The sequence below is a fragment of the Amphiura filiformis genome, chromosome 8, assembly GCF_039555335.1.
Source record: "Amphiura filiformis chromosome 8, Afil_fr2py, whole genome shotgun sequence".
NCBI classification, from domain to species: Eukaryota; Metazoa; Echinodermata; class Ophiuroidea; order Amphilepidida; family Amphiuridae; genus Amphiura; species Amphiura filiformis.
The window spans coordinates 65,864,928-65,889,451 of record NC_092635.1 but is presented as its reverse complement, the minus strand read 5'-3'; the positions used below and the strand labels follow the sequence as shown (position 1 = coordinate 65,889,451).

Sequence of the window (24,524 nt, the reverse complement as noted above, 5' to 3'; positions counted from 1 at the left end):
AATTGCTAAAAGATTGAGAACCACTCCTTTTGATTGAAAATTCAATTGAATATTCAATCGGGCAATTTAAGAAATACGTGGCAAAAAAAATCGAGGTTTTATAAGATTTTAAGTCCCTGAATCAGTTCATGAAGGTAGATCTCTACTACCTTCATGATCAGTTCACATATACTCCGTGGATAGTGAAATCAGTCTACAAAAAGAGTTAGAGTCAAACCAAAAAGCCATTTCAATCTATTTTTCAATCTATTTAGATTGATTCCTATCATCAATCGTCAAAAGATTGAAATATTTCAATCGGCCAAGAGAGTAAGAAGTTGGATAGGTATCAAATATGATTTTGAAAAGGGACAACTTTGGGTGGGTATCCAAATGTTTCCTCTTTTCCGATTTCACACAGGTTAAATTTGTCAAAACTTCAAAATTTTTATGATGTGTGAAGTATCAAATGTTTTGTCCTTTTAGGGGCGGGGGAATTATTTCACAGTCCCTTGACAGTGGCGTGCGCAGCACATTGAAAGGGGGGGGTGCCTGTTGTTCAATTCCCGAATGGAGTCTGATTAGGAGCAATGTTGACGCCCCCCGAATCCCCTGAATGACCAACAAGAGTGGGGGGCCTGGCCCCCCCCCCTTTGCGCACGCCACTGCTAATTTATAAGAGGCCCTAGTTTATAGAATGTCATCTAACTTTTGGTTTGTTCCTATAGGCCTACTTCCCTAGATTGGACCAGGCCCTTCACATTAAATTCTTAGTTTACTGTTCAAGATTTTAAGAAAGGCACGATGTAACTTTTAATTATTAATTACTTATTATTTTCTTTATTTTGAAATGAGTGGCCCAATCAACAGTACATTTTAGCACTGCAGATTTATGGTTGATTATTTTTAATATACATTGATAATAATGGTGTTCTTTGTTTGTTCAGCATCACTTTATGATGATCAAAGCAGAGAAAATGAGCAAATTAATGTTATTAAAATGTTTATATTTAACAGAGAAAATATCACATGAAAATCAAATAATTGAATATTTTGCAATTCTCAATTTTGGATGCTGGAGGGAAACTCCATGTTGAAAAGTCAAAGCCCGGGCATCAAAAATGATTCAAATGTTTCCTCTTTTCCCGGGCCTCTTTTCAATTTCACAGATTTAAAACTTGTTCAAATCGTGAAAATATGCGTGAAGTTTATGAAACCAACAAATGTTTTGTCATAAGCCTACTCATAGACATGAGGGCGGTGGAATTACTTTTCCTTTTAGTCATCATCAATAAATTTCGAGGTGACGATTTTTCGACCCCTTTTATCGATTTTCGATATAGCACGCAGAGAAACCGTCAATAAATAAGCCGGCAACCTTGTTTACATTTTTCAGTTCATGCAGCAGCTATTTTTGAATACCCTATAAGTCAGCGTACAGAATAATGGTATCAGTTAAAATTTCACCCACGTTGTTACATAGAACAAATAGCTGCTTTATGTTGTGGCTAATGTAAATAATTGATTGTAAATTGACACTTTTCGATTGTTGGCTATGTTGGGATCTACGGAAGTTACACCAGGGGGATGACACTCACCTCATTTGCATGGCAAAATTACCCGTCTCCTCTGCAGCCAATTTTTTTTCGCTCCATCGAAATCAAGCTGGTCACGGAGGAGACTACCTTCCTTTGTGTTTGTTCATTTGTGTATGGAGAGCCTTTCTTGGAGTCCATGACTTAGGCTACTACGCTCTCAGCTAGAGTCCGACGCTGCATTGTACTAGAAATACCTTTTCTGTGAAATCGCTATAGAGCCAATCGGGAACACGTATTCAATTTATAAATATAGCATTAAATTAGTATCACATAGTGGCCTCCGTGCAGTGGAAAACCTTAATTCTTTCATCAAAAAGAAATGAAAATGACCAAAAAAACCGGATCCACCTGTACGCCTATAAAATGGGCACAGAAATTTGTCTCAAATATGAATGAATTTTAAGAAACATACGGGATATGATGAACCAATGACCTGACGCCATGATAACAGGATCTATTAGTTGTTTTATATACAATGCATATACCGTGTTGTCATAATACCAATATTTGGCATAATATATAACGACTAATATTTAGTATTGTAAATATGCAGTTCATATGCACAAACGAACACTGATCTTTATGATATTCAGGTTGTTGTACATCTCATATAACATGTCATATAGGAGGTCATATGTGTTGACCTTCTCCTATTGTATTTGTTCATCTGTGTATGGAGAGGATTAGCGCCATTAAACGCCATTAAAACTCCATCAGTATTAGGGCGTAGTTCAGTGAACTCACCAGATTGCTATTCAGAGTACTTTGATAAATACAGATAATATGTATTGATGGGTCGAGGCGATTGCATTGAAAACCTAATACATTATTCATAACAGTTACGTAATCAATCGATAGTGCGGACACTTTTCATTTGCAAACCACCAAAATTCGTGATCTTTTAGCGTTGGAAAAGAAACCACGTGAATAGAGTGCCCTCTCAAGAATATCAACTCTCTGGTTACACGTCGGAAAGTTATCACAGCAGCGAGTGCAGCTCGTGGAAGTTTCTTGGCAAAACCATTGTAAGCGTGGCTAGAATAGACATAATTTCTACATTGTCAGCAGTACTTTGGTGTGCAATAATCATTTACTAGACTGGTGACCTGCTATTCTTGTGTGCACTCTTTATCTGGCCTGCTGTGCATTGCATGATTGTGTACGGTAAGTGCTGTGCAATCTTTCTACCATTTATACCAAAATATCTCATGATCTTTCTTGTACAGTCTAGTCTACATCAGATGATCAGACATGTACAATGTAGATCTAAATAACATGATAACATCATCATGATCATGGCTCATGTTATGTATTCCATTTACCATGCCAGTCGCCACATTATGATCTTATGCGTATGAAATTTAAGCTTATTTATGTCATTTATCATGTTTATTATCATTGTCCCAAATCAGTAGCTGAGCTGAGCTGAGCTGGTTTAATCGAAAAATCGATCATGCTATAATTATCTACTACTAACCATGACGACACGATAGCTACTGTGTGGATAGAGTAGTGCCGTACTATTACGCTGTGAGTCGCTGTCTTTCCTATTCGGCGAGGATGACAATTTTTGACCTCCTCGTCTGTTTACAAACAGAGAGGTAGACAAAAGACCGTTCCGCTTGTCCAAACACTCAAGTATCAGAAGGATGGTCCACAAATCACAATAGCGTGATTCACATAACATGAATAGGGATTAAAAAGCTGTCAAGTAGAACCATGTGCTTCTTTTGTCCAATTTGCCATCAAGATTTCATACATGGAAAAAGTTCAGACGCAATCATGTCAGAAATTAAAATTTTGTTCTGGGACTGATCGATTATTCGGACTGGATAGAGCTAGTGTGTGCACATGTTCAGTTACTCAATCATCGCCAATTTGAAACATAGAAAACAATTCTTTTTGAAGTTTAATGTTACCGGTACCAAAATTTATTTTGATGACAAAGTTTGCTAATTTTTAAGAGATTAACCATGCCATGCTAACAATTCGCCAATGTGTCATTTTGAGCAACTTTTTCGGGGGCCATACCCGTCATGATCGTGTTGTTTACTTCCAAATTTCCATTGCTTTGGTGTCATGCTTCACTGATTCTGATGCGTTTTGAATTGCACCACATTCTATCCTCAATCCATCGTCTGGATTGAGGATAGACTTTTGGATCAAAGCACTACCAGTCTTTGACATCATCAACATGCATAGGTTTTATCAGTCCAGAACCAGGCATAATTCATATTATTATGTACCGTACCGGTACATAGTGTGAGATTGTCAAGCTTGTGGGTTGTGCCTACACTTTATTGTTCTTTGTATCTTTATGTAATAACTTAAATTAAAATTCATATTGTGCAACCTGGGCTGGCCTAGTGCTAATTTATACACAAAAACACAAAATAAAAAAGTTGTTCTGTATTTTGTATATTTGGGCCTGTTTCAAAATTGTCGTAATCATGTCGGATGGAATTTGATAGCAAATATGGCTGTCATTTTTGTTCCAGAAGTACTGGACTGGTTTTATTTTACATGGGTATGGATATGGTACATAGCTATCATGCTATGGCAGTATTGTCTGAAAAATCCTTGATGGCTTCGTGTAGGACGGGAAAAAGTGACCATGTCGGACGGAATCGATAGAAATGGGGTTCCCAGGCTTTTGACATTCAAATTGATATTCTATTGAAAGTTACAACAATATCTTATAAAGTCCTGCCAAATAGTCAAAGGAACATTCATAAATTAAATTTCTCATACAATCTTTATTCAACAATCATTGTCATGGAAACGGCAACATCTCAAAAATGGGCCATGTCGGACGGAATGCATCATGTCGGACGGAATGAAATGTTGACTTTTTTAGCAACTTCTCAAAATTTAATATTTTTTACCTGCATTATAAAGATAAGGTCATGTACTAATGCTGTATATACTTTAAAAGTATTGACCTCTATTTATTAAAGATGTAATAATGGAAATATTGACAAATTCCATCCGACATGCTAGATTCCGTCCGACATGATAATGAATTGAAAATTGGTCCCCAACTTGCTTAATTTTGAAACTTACTTCTTAGAAATGAAGTTACAATACATTTTATGTAAGATTCATATCTATTCTTTCATAAAATAAACTTTTTCTTATGAAAACAACAAGATTTCTTAACTATTTTGACGTTTTTTCATGGGTATACAAAAACACAAGCATGTCGGACGGATTTTTTGGAAACAATTAACAAGGGCTCCTTGAGCACTTATATTTCAATTGTTTTATTTTTTGTACTTACACAATAAATACACACCTTATTTAGTTAATCATTTAAAAAATTAAAACCATATGTCATCAACTTTAGACTTCTTGCAATTTTAAAAATGTAAACACTGAATTTTCCGTCCGACATGCATGAATTTTCTTTTCTAAGAAGTGTTTCCTGTAAAAAACTACTCAAAATTTTATTTATTTATTCCTGTGAAGTATCCATGAATTTAATGTAGAAAATGAATCAATAGTTGTTTTAGTCAATTACCTTTAAAAAAATGGACAAATTAAGGGCTACATGAAAACCAGCATGTCGGACGGAACTGTTTACAAGGGCACATTTTGCATTGGCCCCATGCAGGATAATGGCATATTTCCCACTTAAAAATGACCAGTTTCATCACGTGTACTTTCCTGCAGTCTGATTGAACAAAAGTAGGATGTTCTGTACAATGTACACAATAATGCCAATTAGCCTAGGATAAGGCTAATGAAGTGAAATGATTAGTTTCCAATCACATTTTTTTTTTGAAATATGAGGTCATGATTTCATTATTCATTATTTTGGAAAATTTCATTATTGTCAAAACTTTTGTTTATATGGCTATTACCTAGATATTGTTGATGAAAGACCATCTCAAAACAGGTATTAATGCTAACATACATTTTGTAACAGATAAAAAAAAATCTGAATTTGGGTTTTTTTTAAAAGTGCTTACAATTTTTGTAGGCACTTGAAACATGACGAGGTAACCCTTAAATTCCATTATTTACTACATCCTCTACCTACAACTAAGGAAAAATGCTGATTATGATCAGCAGGGGATGTCAGATATTTTGAGAGTTTCAATTTTGGTTATTGCCATCTCAATTTGCAGATAATTGACTTTTTATAAAAAATAATGAAAGTTTCGGTCAAATTGAAAAGGCGATGCGGGCGGGTGACGGGAAACTAAGAATCAACTTTCATTAGCCTAATCTGTGCAGAACAAGATGTACAATGTACATGTAGCACATAATTATGTGCAGACTGCAAATACATGCTTTGCACAGGGCACTGTGGGATGAGCAGTCTTTCTGGCTTCTTTTACATTATTTTGTGTGTAATTGTAAAGATACCAGTATCAGGCAAAATGAGCTTCTGATCGATGTAGATTTTAGCGAAAACTATGTTTAAAACAAACAAAAACATGCCATACCTGAGACCATAAAACCCGCCTCCAGTCTCCATACACTCAGAGTGGCTATTTTGGCTATGAGTCATTTAGTCTATAGTGGCATTTATTTCTTCAACATTTATATAATAAACTGACATGCATGCACTTTATGTTTTCTTCTCTGTGTACATTGTACAGTGTAGTGAGTGTGTCGGCCTACACATGTATTTGAAGCGGTAACTTGTTAGCTAAAATTTCAAATTTCAATGTACTTGAGGCCCTACATCAGGGCCCTTAGTTATCATGAAAAGTGTTGGGATTTAAAATTACAGACTACTAATCTATTTTCAATTACACAAAATAATGTAAAAAAGTCATTAATTGGAATTAAAATATGAGCTTGTAAACCTTCACAGTGAACACACACACATACAGTGTAAGCAGACATGTGTGAGCAGATTAGAAGCCAGAAAAACTGCTACATGTACACCTTGTTCTGCACAAATGACAGATTATCCTAGGCTAATTTGCATATCGTGTACATTGTACAGAACATCCTACTTTTGTCCAATCAGACTGCAGGAAAGTACATGTGATGAAACTGGTCATTTTAAAGTGGAAAATATGCCATTATCCTGCATGGGGGCAATGCAAAATGTGCCCTTAGAAGAATTCAAATCCGACATGCTGGTTTTCATGTCGGACGGAAAAAATGTAGCCCTTAATTTGTCCATTTTTTAAAGGTAATTGACTAAAACAACTATTGATTCATTTTCTACATTAAATTCGTGGATACTTAACAGGAATAAATGAATAAAATTTTGAGTAGTTTTTTACAGGAAAAACTTATTGGAAAATTCATGCATGTCGGACGGAAAATTTAGTGTTTACATTTCTAAAATTGCAAGAAATCTAAAGTTGATGACATATGGTTTTAATTTTTATATTTATCAACTTAGTAAGGTGTATATTTATTGTGCAAGTACAAAAAAATAAAACAATTGAATTATAAGTGCTCAAGGAGCCCCTGTTATTTGTTTCCAAAAATTCCGTCCGACATGCTTGCGTTTTTGTATACCTGTGAAAAAACATCAAAATAATTAAGAAATTTTGTAGTTTTCACAAGAAAAATGTTATTTTATGAAAGGATAGATATGAATCTTACATAAAATGTACTGTAACTTCATTTAGAAGGAAGTTTCAAAATTGAGCAAGTTGATGACCCATTTTGAAACAGGCCCATTTACCCTGTTTTCAGATGCATTAAAATTTTAAAAAAATTCTATGTGAAATGTTAATACTGGTAGCGTACGGTACTACCAAAATTATTTTGTGAATCTGTTCTTTGCCTTTAGTACTGAATTCCTCTAGCCTTCTCCACTTTGCATGAAGGCTAGAACATTGTTTTGTTGCATTGCAAAAAGGGTTCATCGACCTGGCAGGATGGTCGGCATTAGAAGAAAGCTTGATAACTTACTAACTACAGTAGGCCTATCTACTTAAAGGTCCGTAACCCGGTCGACAGCATCATCCCCCCGAATTTTTTCATTGTTGATGAGGTTTTGGTATCACATGATAGATACTATTTTTCTCATTACTATCCTGAAATTTGACGCTCCAAGTCGATGTATTTCGAGAAATCATGAAACACAGCGGTTTTACAGGTTACCAGTTTGTAAATACTAAAAATTACTTCGGATTTCTGGGCAGGGAATTAATTGCGAATCATCAGTCTCCTCAACAGAGCTTTGGTTTCGCGTCATACACATTCTGTGAAAAAAGCGAACCACACTAACTGCTGAGGAGACGGTGCGCCGTATTTATTTATAAAACTTCCACGATGGACGTAGTGGGTCGAATAGCTCAATTGGTTAGCGCATCATGCTTTACCCGAGAGGTACCCGGTTCAAAACCTGGTATCGGAAGATTTTTTTTCCTCTCCATTTTTAACCCAAACTTTTTTATATTCATTTGAAATGTACATATTGCAAGGGAAAATATATTTTGTTTCCTTTTTTTTCTGAAACGGTGCGAAAAAACAACAAATATTTTCCGCTCAATACGGGCGAACATTGTCAGCATTCGTCATACTGAACGGAATTGTTGTTGTTGCTTTCCTGCCCAAAATGCAATTCACGTATACCAAGGTATTGGATTGCAGATTTGGCTATTTATTCACCTTTACGCTGAAAATGCTCTCGTTTTTTCACAAAGAAGCATAAATGGGGCGATATTTGATATTATTATGTAATTTTAAAGACAATCCATATATCCAAAACCAATAGGGTTACCCCCATTTAACTGTTTTTGGTATGCATCGGCTCAATAAATTATCAAGATTGATATTAATTTTCATGATTGATTACAAAAATTTTGCATAAATTTTCCTTGTTGTTCGGATGATTTTCTATGGTTGGTACACCGAGTTCGAAAACTTTGAATTTCGCCAAAAGTCACCATCTTGTCTTCACTTCCGTGTTATGTGTTGGGAATGTTTTTCTTGTTATTTTGCAATCATGACAGACCAAAAATTTGCCAAATAGTATAGCAGTTTAGATTGTGTACTTATATTTGAAAGATAAAATTATACTAGAAAACATTGATTAAAAAGTGCAGAAGTGTGGGACTATGTCTTCAGGTGTTCAGCAACCTCTCAAATAAGCCTATGACCCCCTTAAATGAAGCTCCTTCCCCCTTGTTTTTGTTTGTTTTCAAATTTTTAACCCCTAATTGAAAATTTGATATTTAAATCACCCCCATGCAGGGACTGTCTCTTCGAATTTGCAGGAAAGCATAGCTCTTCTGGCACCTTCAAGGAGAGCTGTTTAGAGCATTTACAATAGAATGTAAGGAATTTGCAGGAGAGCATTATAGCTCTTCTGGCACCTTCAAGGAGGGCTGTTTAGAGCATTTACAATATAGAATGTAAGGAATTTGCAGGAGAGCATTAAATAGCTCTTCTGGCACCTTCAAGGAGAGCTGTTTAGAGCATAAATTACAATAGAATGTAAGGAAAGAATGGTTAACTAAGGAGAGCTAAAAATCACTCTAGTCTACTACCTATCAGATTTAAGGAGAGCAGAAGAGAGCGATTGCTTTTAAAAAGGCAGTCCCTGCCCATGAAATTTTAAAAAAGACCATGAACTAACTACCGTATTGGTCCGAGTATAATCCCACCCGTTTTTTATGTGAAAATTTTTCACAATTGGGGGTGGGATTATACTCAATTTCAAAAAAAAAAAAAAAAAAAAAAAATTCAATGCATTTTGAAATCATTAAGGGCTGGGGTATGAGCGTTTGGACAGTATTTATTTTGGGACATTAGAGCACATCAGACATATCGAATTGCATTCTGAATACGAAGAATGTCATTCTGATATCAAATAATTTTGATTTTTGAAATTCGCAATTTAATGCACATTTTATGGCAAATCATTAAAAATTGATATTTTTGATATTTAACAGTACTTGAAGTAAACTTTATAAATCTGATGATTTATACTTAAAGTGTATGTAGGTGGGATGAAAAGCCGATGATCAATTGAAAATTTTGACCTTTTCGTATTGAAGATATGGATTTTTTCCCAAAACACCAAAAAAAAATTAGGTCTTTTGGGAAAAAATCCATATCTTCAATATGAAAGGTCAAAATTTTCAATTGACTGTCGGCTTTTCCTCCCTGCTACATACACTTTAAGAATATATCATTAGATTTATATAATTTACTTCGAGGACTGTTATATATCAAAAATTTGAAAAATATCAATTTTTATAATTTGTCATAAAATTTGTATTATATTGTGATTTTCAAAAATGAAAATTATTTGATATCAGAAAGACATGCTTCTTATTCAGAATGCAATTCGATAGGTCTGAGGTGCTCTCATGTCCCACAAAAAATACTATCGAAACGCAATAAACGCTCATTTTAGATCCCTTAATAGAGTATGACATGAATACAAATTATCAATTTTCATATTAAAAATACAAAATATCTTGAAATTTTTTTTTATTTTTTAGGTCAACCATGAATGATCCTAGCATATAGGTCTAGGTCCAGGGACACTCCAAAACCGAAAAAAATAAACTTAAAAAAAAAAGAAAAAGAAAGTTTTTTTTTTTTTACAATTTCTGAAATTTTTCGAAAAATGGGGGGTGGGATTATACTCGAACGTGGGACTATACTCGGACGAATACGGTAATCTACTTTTAAGTAGGTTAGTTCCACATAAAAAATAAATGTCTATTGGCTGCTTTAACTGTAAATCACTATGGGCAATTCAATGTTGTAAAATTACAATTAATTCATAATTGATTTGTTTTCATTCAATTTACAAATGTTTACAAACGCAACACATTTGGCTGATTACATACAATTACTGTTCCCATCTAGATGTATTCTCGGAGTCGGAGGCCCACAACATGTTTAATGTAAGCAACGAGTGCGTCCCATTTAAGTGTGCGACATATATATTGTCATGTCATCTATGCACAACTTGAAAAAATTAAACCAACCACAGTGCAATGTACTTAAAGAGCAGTCGGTCCCTAAGGTTGTCTATGTCGGAGCTTAAATTCTTCGCAGTATGCGCATATATACATGTATGCACATTGACACAACACATATAGAAAATTGACAGTAAGCATGGTAAGTGTAAGTTGTACCGCATTCGTTCCATTAACTGCCCTTGGCTCTATAAGCGCCTACGCAGTGACGTTTACAACAAGCAAACTGTGATATCAGTTGATTTAACTGCCCATGCAAATCTGATTCGTGGTCTGAAACATATGACACACTGATGATGATGAATATTTTGTGCCTTTTTTTTCGGCTTAAAAAATAATGTAAAAAATGAGCGCCCACCCAAACGATTTTGTTCATCGCCCTGGGCGATTAATGGGCTATTTCATTATAAATGACACGTTCACAAAAATGGCTTTTATCATATCTGGTTGATATAATTAGGGTGATAATGCAGTGTTATTAACTTAATTCTAAGTATGCCACAAACTACAAGCTACATGAGCATTTTTACAGAATTCTGTCTATTTTTTGTATAAAAAATTGCCAAAAGGTACATTTTTAACCCAATTTTGGAGTCCCATTTCATTTTGCCCATGTATTCTGAATAAATTCTTTGAAAAATTAGGTACATTCTATGGCAATGTGCTTGTTGCAATGAAAATATGATATGTGTGGAATACATGCAAGTTGAATGGTGAAAATTGGTGCAAAAATGTTAAAATTCCGTAGATTCTTGCAAAATTGGCATTTTGAAAAAAAAAAAAAAATGAGTGTCCTCTCCAATTCATGCCTCCATTTTTGTTAACATTAAAGAGGAAATATAAACCCTTACCCTACCTGTATAATCTGTGTTATATTACCAATTGATGGGACAGGGCACTGATTGAGGAATTCATTTATTTTACATACAGTAGACCACTTGTTCTTGATACCAGAGTTCCGCTTTAAAAATTTGTCCTCTCCAGAACTGAAGTTAATTACTAATTGTTGAAATAAGAAGGATTATATCATAGAATGTGAAATTTGTAGAGGAAGAGTGGTCTTCCTTCTACCAAGGTGGCACATGATTTGGTATTTGTTGCATTTTGCAAGCCTGTATCCACGATTCTGTTTGCAATTTAACAAATGTCCTCTCCAGCACAATTATGTCATTTCCATGAATTGGTAAACAAACTAAAAATAAAAATTTCAAAGAGCCAAACCCACAAGAAATTTTTTGCATTTTATTGCAAATTATGCTTACAAACCACTTTAGTGTTCAAATTATTGTCCAGTTGTTGAGAACACATATGATATTATTCTGCATTGAACTTCGGTTAGCTAAAATTTGCAATATTCCTAATTTAACCAGAATATTAACCCTGTTTGTAGTGGATTTTAAATGCTGGGGATCTTTTATGCAATAATATTGATGCAATAATATTGATGCAGCTATTTCTAAAGTTAAAGTATGCTTTATTATGTGTTAAAAAATGTGTCCTATCCAGAACAAATGACACAGGAGGGTCTTTTATTTTAGGTTTTCCATGACTAGTACAACAGATTGACGAGAATACTCACTTATGCATCAGTGTAGCTATTGGGCAGGACAAAATGACTATTTCATGAATTTTTCATGTGAAGATAAAGTTTATCCTTAAAATATGTAGTAATTTTGCACCATTTATCTGGATTAGTATCAATTTACTAATTGTTTTATATTGAAACTGGCATATTTAAGACACTGAAGTGTAAAGGAACATACAACAATTATTACAGACTAAATATGAATAAGTATGAACCCAATGTTGGTTACATATACTCTTTCAAAGTTGTGTATTAAATTGTTTAAAAAATGTCCCTCCAGACGGCAGCTATGTTTTACACAGCAAAAATTCAATTTAATTTTTTTAATGGTTCCTGAGGGTTTGACGCTCTAATATTTTGAGAATTATTGACACACCATCTGAACTTTGAAATGATAATGAATTTGCATGAAATAAATGAGTTTGAATTTTGACCCCTTTTGGGACTCAATGTTGTCATTTATAATGAAATAGCCCTAATGGAACAAATATGGTAATGTCAAAAATTCAGGTTTGAACAAATTGAACAAAATTCAAAAAAAGATCAATTTGTAAATGGCTTGCATTTTTTACAGTTCACTGAGCTGTTGCATGGAATGACCTTGTTCTTGAATACAAGTCTATAATTTCATGTTTGACCCGCATAAAGTTTTACAATTGTTTTGTTTTGTTCTGTTCTGTTTTGTTTGCAAGCTTGCTACACATGAAGACAAGTCAAAACTGTAAATTTGTGGGCTTACCTTTGGAAAGTAAAGTCTCTTCATGTGCACAATATACTGTGTAGGCCCTACATGCATGCAAAAACTATATACATACAGTACAGTGTTCTGTTATTCAAGTCTTAGGTCTAATTTATCCATTGTAAAAGGACTCTCATAACCCCATTTGTGGGCCAATTTTGTAATTTCCAAACATTTGGGGAAAAGTTTGAACATTTTTAACAGAGATGGCATTGGTCCCAATATTGTATCACCATTGTATAAACATTGCTTTAAAATGTTTATTGTAATAATCTTTTGTGTTTTGCTTACCAGCGCTTTGTAACTGTTTTGGAAAGGCGCTTTATAAAAGTTGTAAATTTGACTTGTGATGTGTTCTCTTCCAGATTCTCAGTGGCACCTTGACCATTACCCAATCAAAACTTGAGTTGCATTTTTGTATCCTTGCTGCAACTTATGGATACTCTTGATATTGATTTAATTCAGTCATACCGATATATTAATGTACAGATAATGTACAGTATTCATAATGTTTCATTGTACATTGTAAATTGCAGTGCTCAAAATAGATGGGGCTAATGGTGATTTCCCCCCGAAAATGCCGATTAAAATAGCCCTTGATATTATGAGGGGCGATTTTTAATAGAAAGTACATGTAGCCCCTGAAAGGAAATTATTTTGAGGCTTGTGGCTCAAAGTAAATGGGGATTTAGGGTAATTAGCCCCCGAAATCCAGAAAGAAGCCCACAAAATTTAAATTACAACGGTGATTTATTTCCTGAAGCAGCCCCTAAATTAAAAAAGTATTAAAGATATAAATGTTTTCATTCATTATGTTTTCATTCTTTCATTCAGTTGCTTCATTCATTCATGTTTCATTTTTATATTATTTATATTCATTACACAATACAAATTTTAAATATGTTTTTACAAACAAAGTCTACAATCCTTGTTAGTTGTTAACAAAGAATATGTGTTGTTGACTAAATCTAATGCACTCTAAAACTTACCCGAAAATCCAATCTCACCGACATCAAATCTCAATTCACAAAGGTTTTGTTGTCAGAAAAAAGATGCAGGTTTACAATTTGTTCACAACTTCATGTAGCTGACTGAGTGATGATACTTTGCAACATTGTTAAAGAAAATGCATGTGTGCAGGGTTGTTTGACATTTTCCATCTCGAAAAGAGGATTAGTTTCCAGTGGCATATCTAATATTTTACATCCAGCTGAATACAGTATGTGAAGGTGTGACATGTATTAAATGTGGTTTTGATGAATATCCTTGACTCTGCACATTGTAAAATAATATTGAAATTTGCAGGGCACTATATAAAGGCTCGATTTGTTGTTGTGTTGGGGGATCTTGTCTGGCCACATTGTCTTTCTGGAATAATATTTTCTGGTATTATACCTCTTGATTTTAATTTTGATTTGATATCTCTAGGAATTCATTTTAAAGATTTAAAACAAGATAATTGATTTAAATATCAATATGAATCTTTTTTTGTAGTATTCTATTAAAAGGGCATTTCGTGATCACAGTCTCACCCCCCCCTTTCCTCATAAAAAGATTTTTATACCACTGGATATGTTTATGTACAAAAAAATTCTTGCAGATTAATTTGTTATTGCAAAAATATCGTCAAGTTTGACCAGAATGAAATTACAGCATTGGCCTATGAAGCAGTGTACTACATCATGCTTGCAAATTTATGCAAAATCAGAATCAACTGAATTTTGGGAATTAGCTTTTTTGTTGATCTACTGAAAAATGTCATAAAAAGAGGATGCTAGGATCATGAAATACTCCTATTATATTTTAAAAAGAACCTTAAAATAAAATGTACTCTGATCATTTTCCAAAAGAATCATCAGGAAAAAAAACCAAGTAATGTACTTGTGTAGTAGCATTGTGTGTACACAAATGCCATATATGCCAATGTTATGTTCGTCAAAACATTGTTATAAAATTACATTGTATATGTACCATGCATGTACCAAATATCTGTAAAATTCAGAATAGAATGTGTGGGGTGTGTGAATTATATGGATGTATGTATAACTCCTTGGTTGTATGAGAAAATGATGTAGGCCTACATCATTCTTCATGTTCTCCCAATATCCATCCATGCAGTTTTTATCATGTTATCTTGTTAAATTCTATAATTTATGGAATAAATGAAAATCATGTAATTTGATCTTAAAGTGTGTTGTTACATGGGCTACGTGCGAAAATAAACCAAGGGAATAGTTGACCTGTATGGTGACCCCAGGGATATTTATAGGGCACAGGAGGGAGCATTGGCAACCACTGGTAAACCATCTGTAACCATGATTACCATTTGAGGCATTGTGGTGATGAGTGCTCATAGTAGGCCTACATGTACTATTTGTAGTCATGTATACCAGAACCCTAAAAAATACATGAAGGTAAAACAATCAATCTGAAATTATAAAAAAAAAACCATAGGAAAATGGCGAAAAATGGCTTGTGTCCCCCCCCAATCAGACCCGGTGCCCCCCCCAATCAGACCGGTGCCCCCAATCGGATGACCCACGCTTCGCCACTGCTTCCTTCCTTCCTGGTAAAACTATAATTTTCACTTTCTCTAAACTTACTGGATTCCTTTCTGGATATCCTATTAGAGCCTGCATTGTATGTGGCCAGCTGATACAGAACGTTTTAATAATGAATAAAGCCTCGATATGTATTCATGAAGTGATTATTGCAAAATTGCAATTACATATCAGCTGCATGTATAGATACATGCTTACATGTTTGTCAGATGGTGCAAATTACTTGGGCCCAATTTGGTGATAATAAAATAGTAATAAAATTGAAATGCATTTATACGACCGCACATGTTGGTAATTTCAAACATGTCAATAGATTAGGCTACATTCATCATAGTGATTATTGTACGGTACCCACGGTACGGTACACATTTTGTACTTATGATACAAATTTGTAGCTGAACAAATATAGACAACTGATGCCCTGGATTTACATTCATTCGATCAGGATCCACAACATGCTCATACTCTTCAAGTTGAGGTCAAATTTTGCACCATGAGTGTTTAATTGAGGTTATTGAACTATGCCATTGGGATGAGGTCATTGTGGTCCATAGTGTTGGCAGTTGCTAGGGGGAGTGGGACATGAGGAATTTAACCCCATAAAAAACTTGGTTTCCTATCCACACCTTCCAATTCAGAACAGAAAAAGTTCACTGAAATCTCACTACCGTAATGCCCCCGGGGGAGTTGCATTTTCCCAAGGGGGGGGGGGGCATTTATTCAAGGTCAATTTTAGAACTTAAAACTCGCGCTAAAATGATGAACTATGATCTAGAAACACTGACTTCTTGTTCACATCCGGATTTCCAATCCAGATTTTCGCCAATTATTGACGCTATTATCGACCATGTGGGCAACTTGGTAAGCTTACTGCACAGGTTAGCATGGAAATATCAGCATTTTTGAAACATCTTGGTTGAAAAAAGTGTTGGGGGGGGGGCATTTATTTGAGGGGAGGGGCGACTATTTGACGAAATACGGTATTCTTATTCCAAATTTTCGAACATTACCAGCCCTGATTGAACTATTCCCCCCCCCCCCCATTTCCCTTGACCCCTGAAAAATATTATAGTGCCACCACTGTTAACATTTAGGGCCCCCCTATATTAAAATCATATACATGTTCATGTTTTCAAGCTGTAAACAAGTATCATATCAACAGAGTGATCCACACTCGCATGATTTCATGTATGTAAGGGAACAAACCAAGAGTTCAATGACGTCCTATCAGTGGCGGCCCCACGGGGGGGTGGTATAAGGGGAAATGCCCCTAGTCAGAACTATTTCCCCAAACACCAAATTTCCATTTTTTATGGTAATTTTGCACCACTGCGTCCTATTGATTTTAAAGTCTTTTCTCGTAAGGGGGCAGGAGCCAGGAAGTCAGAATGTCTATTTTACACATAGTAAAAAAACTAGTCAAAATATTGGTCAAAGTTGATCTTTCTGGTTGGAATTTTAAACAGGCAGGTCACGCTTATCCCGGGAGAGAGAGAGAGGCAGAGGGTCATCACATCTTCTCAATGAAAGCGCTTTTGGAAATAGGACATCATCAACCATTTAGGTTTGTCCCCTTTAAGTCATAAAGTCGTAAATTTATTTTGTGATTATCAATTTATCATCATGCATAGGCCATCTCATAAAAGAAATTTAATAAAGTATGCACTTATAAAACATCTGTTGGCCAATATATCAGTAATCACATTCTATCTCTATGTATAGGATTATCATGATTTATTTTTAAATTGATTTGGACAAATTAGCGGGCATTCATTTATTTTAATGCTTAAGTTATATTTAAAAATGTATTGGAATTTCAATTAAAGATGGGAAAATAGTGAAGACATTTGTGACGTGTCATGTCAAAAGGAGACACTTTTGGGCAGGTTATCAATTATGAGGTTTTTACATATTTTAAATACAGAGATATTTTGCTCTACATCGCCGTTTTCCCCAATGAAATCGGACATTCCTAGCGAAGATATTGAATTCGCAAGTTATGGTACTATAAAATTGGAAATTGAGATATCGGCCTTTAAAAATATTGTTGACAATGTTGACAATAGGAATTACCTTGAAAAATGTCTCAGAAAATACAAGATGCCAGTTATATCCCGGTCTGATACTATCAGACAATATTTTAAACGTGAATAACATCACAAATTCGCAACAAACCCAAATTGTGAAAAAATCACCTGCGGGCAGATTTTTGGCTATTTCTCCATTTATGATCCTGCCCAAAAGTGTCTCCTTTTGACATGACACGTCACATTTTTGAGCTGATGGCATATTTTATTTGTTAAATTTACAAATCATGTTATAAAATATTTTGTGAGTTAGGTAAATCTGACATTTTGTTGGATATGATTAATCTTGGCCTTAATCATGTGGAAGAAGATTTCTTGAATGGGTAAAAAGATTTATAATCAAATTTGTGAAATCTCATTTGGTTGGCAGGCTATATAGTGTTTCTCCTGTGAGATAGAACTAGCTTATTTCCCTCTGATCAGGGTGTCCCGTAAATTGTGAGCGTGTAGCTCAATCAGCGCAAGCGATGAGTGGGTCAATGGGAGTGGAAACCTCCACATTTTAATGTGGAGGAGGTAGTCCTGGCTATACTGTATTGACTGGTAACCACATGTAGCTCTAACTTAAGCTATACACCCTTAAAATTCATCAAATTTCAGCTTTTTGTATTTTTGGAACCAGTATGCAATGTAGATGTGCTACTGAAGCAGACAAATGGCAAGCATGTAGATAAAATAAAAGAATTATTTCCATTTTTTTTCTAATCGCACAACAATACTGTAGAATTCTGCATGGTGGAGCAATAATATAGTTTGGTATTGGTAATAAACACGGTAATTTGGCCATTAAATTAACATATTTTATGCAATAGATATGGGTCATGTGTCATATGGTGGGGCACATTTGCGTTACAAGCACTGATTTTGATCATTTGTCTTCCTTTTCACTAAAATTGATACATATCTAAAACTATACATCTCACACCAGCAAAACTATACATTTTTGGAAAGCTTATGTTCCAAAGAATCCAACTATGCAAAATTGAAGTTGGTATACAGGGTGCGTAAGAAAATATATGGTGATATCATGAAAAAAATTAATTTTACTAGTAAATGGATTATTTATTGCATTTGCTACTGATAATGGAATACTTCAAATGAAATCTAATTTTGTGACAGGCCACACTATGAGCTTTAATAAAATGTATACTTTTGCTATGTTATGATTGACCAAAGTGGTGATACAGGGTGCGAAAATATCGTAACTTCATGCACAAAATGTTGATTACATTTTTGAAAATATTTTCTTTAGAGTGTATCCTACATTTATTTTAACTGCATATTTAGATTCCTGGGGTAAAAAGCTTTCCAAAAATGTATACTTTTCCTATCTTAGGGTGTATAATTCTCAAGATACAACAATTGAAAGCCAAAACGCATGTTGTTACTGAAAATTTTGGCACTTGTGTGTAAGTGAATAGGAAAAAATTGTGGTTCTTGTGACTTGCAGTTCTCAGTGAATACTTGTAAACACGATTAGATAAAATTAATAGCTGAATATGAATAATGAATAAACAAGCTTTCATTTGAGGTATGATTTGCATGTATAGCGCACAATTTGAAAATGATATAATTAAAATTCAAAAAGATATCATGTCTTCAAAGCATTTGCCATAGAGACTGTACATACTCCTCTACCACTTATCCTCTACCTGACTTATCCACCAGGTTTACCTTCGTTAACATTTTAATATTTTTCACTAATTAAACCAATTTGAATTCCAAATTGTGAAACATATTTGAAAATTAGAATTTATCAAGCTGTATAATGAGCCCAAACTTGATGCAACCAAGAATAGCTCTGTGACAACAAGTTAAATCAGAAAGGGGAGAGAAAAATGTAACGCCACCAGGTATTTTGTGGTCCCACCATAAGACACATGACCTATGATATGTAATTTTAAATCAGGATACAATGAGTGATCATTTAGTGGTGCATATAGAAAATTGCTGAATAGGCTTTAGATGACTGTCACACTTTATATCATCGTCATGGTGATGGACTCATCATCATCATTGCCATTCAAAGTCATATCCTTTGTCATCAATTTAATTGATCAGAATTGTAATTAAAATGATCAACTTCAGATCAAGGTTGACTCAATTTCTAACACTATATCTGTGAATCTCGCATTCAGATGATAACAACCACCAAGTGTTCTAGCTTAAAGGGCATTTCGTGATCCACAGCCTCATCCCCCACTTTTCCCAAAAAAGTTGAGATTTTTACACCACTGGATACCTCTGGCTACATAATGTTTATGTACCAAATATTTCTTGCAGATTAATTCGTTTAGCAAAAATATCGCTAAATTTGAATTTCGTTCTGGTGCACCAGAACGAAATTACAACACACATTGTCTATGGAGCAGTGTAATACACATAATCATGCATAACTCACAAACGCAAAAATCGGAATCAACTGAAATTTTGGAAATAAGCTTTTTTCGTGGATATCTACTGAAAATGTCATCAAAAGAGAATGCTAGGATCACGAAATACTCCTTTAAAATTGTTATAATCAACATTTGCTACATTTTCATGGTTAAACAGGAGAACTTGGTGAGATTTAAGTCAGTCAGTCAGTCTGTCAACATTCATTCATTCATTCCATTCCATTCCATTCCATTCCATTCCATTCCATTCCTCTCCTCTCCTTTCCATTCCATTCCATTCCATTCCATTCCATTCCATTCCATTCCTCTCCTCTCCTTTCCATTCCATTCCATTCCATTCCATTCCATTCCATTCCATTCCATTCCATTCCATTCCATTCCATTCCATTCCTCTCCTCTCCTCTCCTCTCCTTTCCATTCCATTCCATTCCATTCCATTCCATTCCTTTCCTCTCCTTTCCATTCCTTTCCATTCCATTCCATTCCATTCCATTCCATTCCATTCCTCTCCTCTCCTCTCCTCTCCTTTCCATTCCATTCCATTCCATTCCATTCCATTCCTTTCCTCTCCATTCCATTCCATTCCATTCCATTCCATTCCATTCCATTCCATTCCATTCCATTCCTTTCCTTTCCATGCCATTCCTTTCCATGCCATTCCATTTTAAGGTGGAGATGCCATGGTGAGGCAATTAAGTGTCAAATTTCATAACTAGGATAAATGTACAAGAATCACATTGAACATTTTAGAATAATTCTTTAAAAAGAGTTATGTCAGGTCATTCTTGAAATTGAAGTTGTAAACAACTACAGCCTGTTATTTACATAGATTTCTTCAGTTCTGTGAAAAGATAGTGTGAAAATAGCACAACTATATCTGTTATTGTCACTGTACCAAATCAGAGATGAAAATCATGAATAGATAATGCACTTGCAATATTGATAAAGTCAGTCTCACAATATTAATAACATCCACTTTCAGTATTAAAATACAATCAACTAATGGATTAATTGTTTGTTCAATTACCCCTAAATTGAAATGAAAAGAAAGTGAAAAAATAACGTGTAAGGCTCTACAAGTTTGTCAACTCAGACTAGAAATAGTGACTGGAATACACACCCACATGATTTTATCCAATAACTCTCACAACCACAATTGCTAGAATATTATTATGGATACATTTCCTCTCATTTTATATTGTTGGTGTGAAAATACAAAAAAATAGGACGGCATTTATATCAACTCAAAAATAAAACTGATGAGAAAACTTGCACCTGGTCAATCTGTAATTTTATAAAATGTGTAAGAATAGAATTTTGTACAGTGTTTCAATGGGAGCTTTTTTGCCCGGGGCTTTTGCATCTCATCTCAGTACCATAAACCTCATACTTAACATGCTCAACACGAATGCACACACACTTGACTACAAAATATTAACGTTTTTATAGCGCACTTTACTGCATGGCTGAGTTCACTGATGCAAAATGCATCCCAAATTTGTTGGATTTTACTGCAAGTAGTAATACCCATTGGGCAGCTGCAACAAAAACAAATATTGGGCACTGTCTTCAAAAATGAGAATATACAAAAATGTAAAAAATTCTGATCCACATGAATTGAGATTCTGATTTAAAATATTTTATCTTTTGGAGACATAAAATTTGAAATTGGCAATTTATATCAAAATATGCAGCAGGCCAGGTTGAAGGAGTTTGCAGTGTTGGCTCTCTCTTTAAGTTTCAAGATGTTATTTAAAGCACTATAAAAAGAACATTTAATATCAAAATTGTAGTATTGTAAATGTTTTTGAAAACTTGCTGAGCAGAGAGCAGAGTGTACATGTAGTACACATGTAGGCCTAGTACGTAGTTTAGGTGATAAGCCAAATCGCTATTGTAACTTCCGGTTTTTTTAGGACACTTTGCCCTTTGACCTATCTGGAAAATTCGGGTTTTGTGCGTACAAAATATAATTTAAAACTTGTTACTAGAATAAAAACAAACTTAAAAAACATTATTATTAAAAGAATTAATTATTTAAATATTTTTAATGATAACATTATGACAATAATAAATAAATTATTAATAATTACAGCAATTTTCCCCAAAGGTCAAAGGACAAAGTGTCCTAAAACTGCAAAAACTGTCCCACAATGCATTGCAAACTTCCAATGCCGATTGGGCTTATTGAACAAAAGCTAAAAATTCAAAGATGTCTTGCAAGTATTTGGCAAAAAAACAAGAATTAAAAAGCAAAAAAACAAACAAACCCAAAACAAACAAACAAACAATGGTTATTTTCTGTCAAATGTCATATCAGTTCTTTCAGAATAACTGAGAAATCGATTGCAAATATGATTACTGTATCCATTTGCCTATATTGGCTCTTTGTGTTGCTTTGAAGTTGAAAACATGGGGATTATTATAAAGCTATTATTAATCTTGCAATCAAGACTGCTTTTATGTAGGCCTAAGTATACATGTAGGCCTATGTTGAATACTTCTTAAAAACCACAAGCATGACTAGTGGTATGACTAGTTCCTGTGGATTAGGCCAAATAAAAAATAAAACATGTTTCACGTCCCCTCCCGCTTCTTTTTTTGAGGTTTCTTCAATTTTATTTTTATTTTTTGAAATTCAGTTATAACTTTCAAATAATATGTCTAGGAAGTAGAGATGCTTTCTATAGCCTTGCTAATATACAAGAAACTCTTTTATAAGGTTTTGTGATAGTTAGAGGGGGCCTATCTCTCAGAACAACAAATAAAAAGAGGCCTCCCCCTTTTTCCAGGCATTATTGTATACGCTAAAACAGCTCTAATTATGGGTATTTACACCTATTTTGTGATAAAAAATAAAAAATAAAAAGCCCCCTCTTCCTCCTTTTTTTTTTCAAAAACCCGGACGTGAAACATGTTTTTTATTTTACTTGGCCTTAGTTGTGAGATGTGCAGCCATGATAACTATTTTGTCACTTGTTGCTACTTGTCTACATCTCTGAAATCAAGGAAATTGAACTATTATTATAATCATGCTTATTGACATCCTTATAAAGGAAATGGTCAATTCCAATAAACATATCATGTAGGCCTATTCATTTATTGGTGGCAGAAAATTAGTACTGTAGCCAATTTCCTGTGAGGAAAATATTGCTTATTTGTTTTGCATCCATTGCTAAAAACATGTGGATAATTGGGTTTTGATTTTCATGGAGAATAGAAAAGTTCTATGAATTGTCAGAGAAACTGTAAGCAGCGGTAAGTAGAATATGAGTATTTGAGTTTTATGTCATCTTTAGGCCTCAATAGCCAATAGGCTTCCAAAATGTACTTCATTTTGAAGAAAATTAATTTTGCTTGAATTCAACTTTGCAGTGCTCAGTAAACTCTGATCATATAGGCCTAGGCCTATGTATGTGTAGATTGTAGAACCATTGAAAATCCACTAATGGATATATTCAATTTAATGTACAAATCCAAGTAGCTCTAGACATGCTCTAGACTATGCATGTATAAAAGCCCAATTTTTATTGCACATGAAAAGAATTGTTATTAATAGTCAATATGCTGTCTACGTGTCACTTTTCCTCAGTCTCAGTCTGCAAGAGCGCTAGTCAGACTGGCTCAGTATTTATCCAAAGGTGCACGTGTGTATCCAGGGTTGCCAAAAGATTTCAAACCGAATCGTGGGTCAAATAATCGAAAAGTCTCCCAATTTTTCTCTTTACCATTGGTTTCTATGGGGTAGGGTACTATCGGAAGTCGTGGGAGCCAATGTTGAAAAGTTGCCCAAATTTTTTCTTGACCATTGGTTTCTATGGGACAGGAAATTGTCTAAAGTTGTAGGGAAAATCTTCAAAAGTCGCCCAATTGGGCTACCAAATCGCGGGTTTGGCAACCCTGTGCGTATCTAGGAAATGCCATCCTGACAGTCTGACCTCATGACGACCTAACAAGTCAGACCCCTTAGGTCAAATGTGGGTTGCCAAATTTATCAAAATGTGTTATGGTTTCAAATTTAGTATGAAGTTTCTGTGCACAGTGTGCACAGCGTGGTAGACTTTACACACTTCCAAAGGAATTTCATCATTTTTAGGAGGTTAAATATTAATTGTTGGTTTATTATAAGTTTAACCAGGGTTGGTTTAGCCAAAATTTAAATGTAAACCTATAGATTCAATTGTGGGATTTGCATTTGAGCTGATAAAATTCATGATTAAAACACATCATGCGGTGGAAAATGAACTTCAAACCACTGAGTTTTGATCAGATTATCTATAGGGAGAGGTGCATTAATTACGTACATTTGTACACATCATGGGGTAAATTATGGGGGTTACAAGCATTTTGTGGCAAGTCACAGAGTGGTACACAAGCTTATTTTTGGCACTCATGGGGTCACATCAGAAAGTGAAGCAAAACAGTACTAAAACATTCCTGCTCACTGCAATTACATCACAAAGTTTACACATATAAGGTTTGAAATTCAGGTTCCCAAAATGTGGCATAGAGGGGAGGCAATATTTACTAGCATTAGGCTAATGGAACTCGATTGTTAGTTTCCTATTGACCTCCCGCATCACAATTTGACCAAAACTTTCAATTATCTGAACATTGAAATGGAAATAATCAAAATTGAAACTCTCAAAATGTCTGACATCCCC

The 24,524-nt window shown here is 34.5% G+C and overlaps 1 protein-coding gene across 1 annotated transcript in view; it reads left to right on the top strand.

Moving 5' to 3' along the window:
• The first annotated feature begins 2,543 nt into the window (after nt 1-2,543).
• Nucleotides 2,544-24,524, top strand: part of LOC140159370 (prolyl 4-hydroxylase subunit alpha-1-like) — a 75,842-nt gene continuing 53,861 nt past the window's right edge. Inside the window, 1 exon segment of the mRNA XM_072182820.1 lies at nt 2,544-2,741. The gene's annotated coding sequence lies outside the window, so the exon portion shown is untranslated.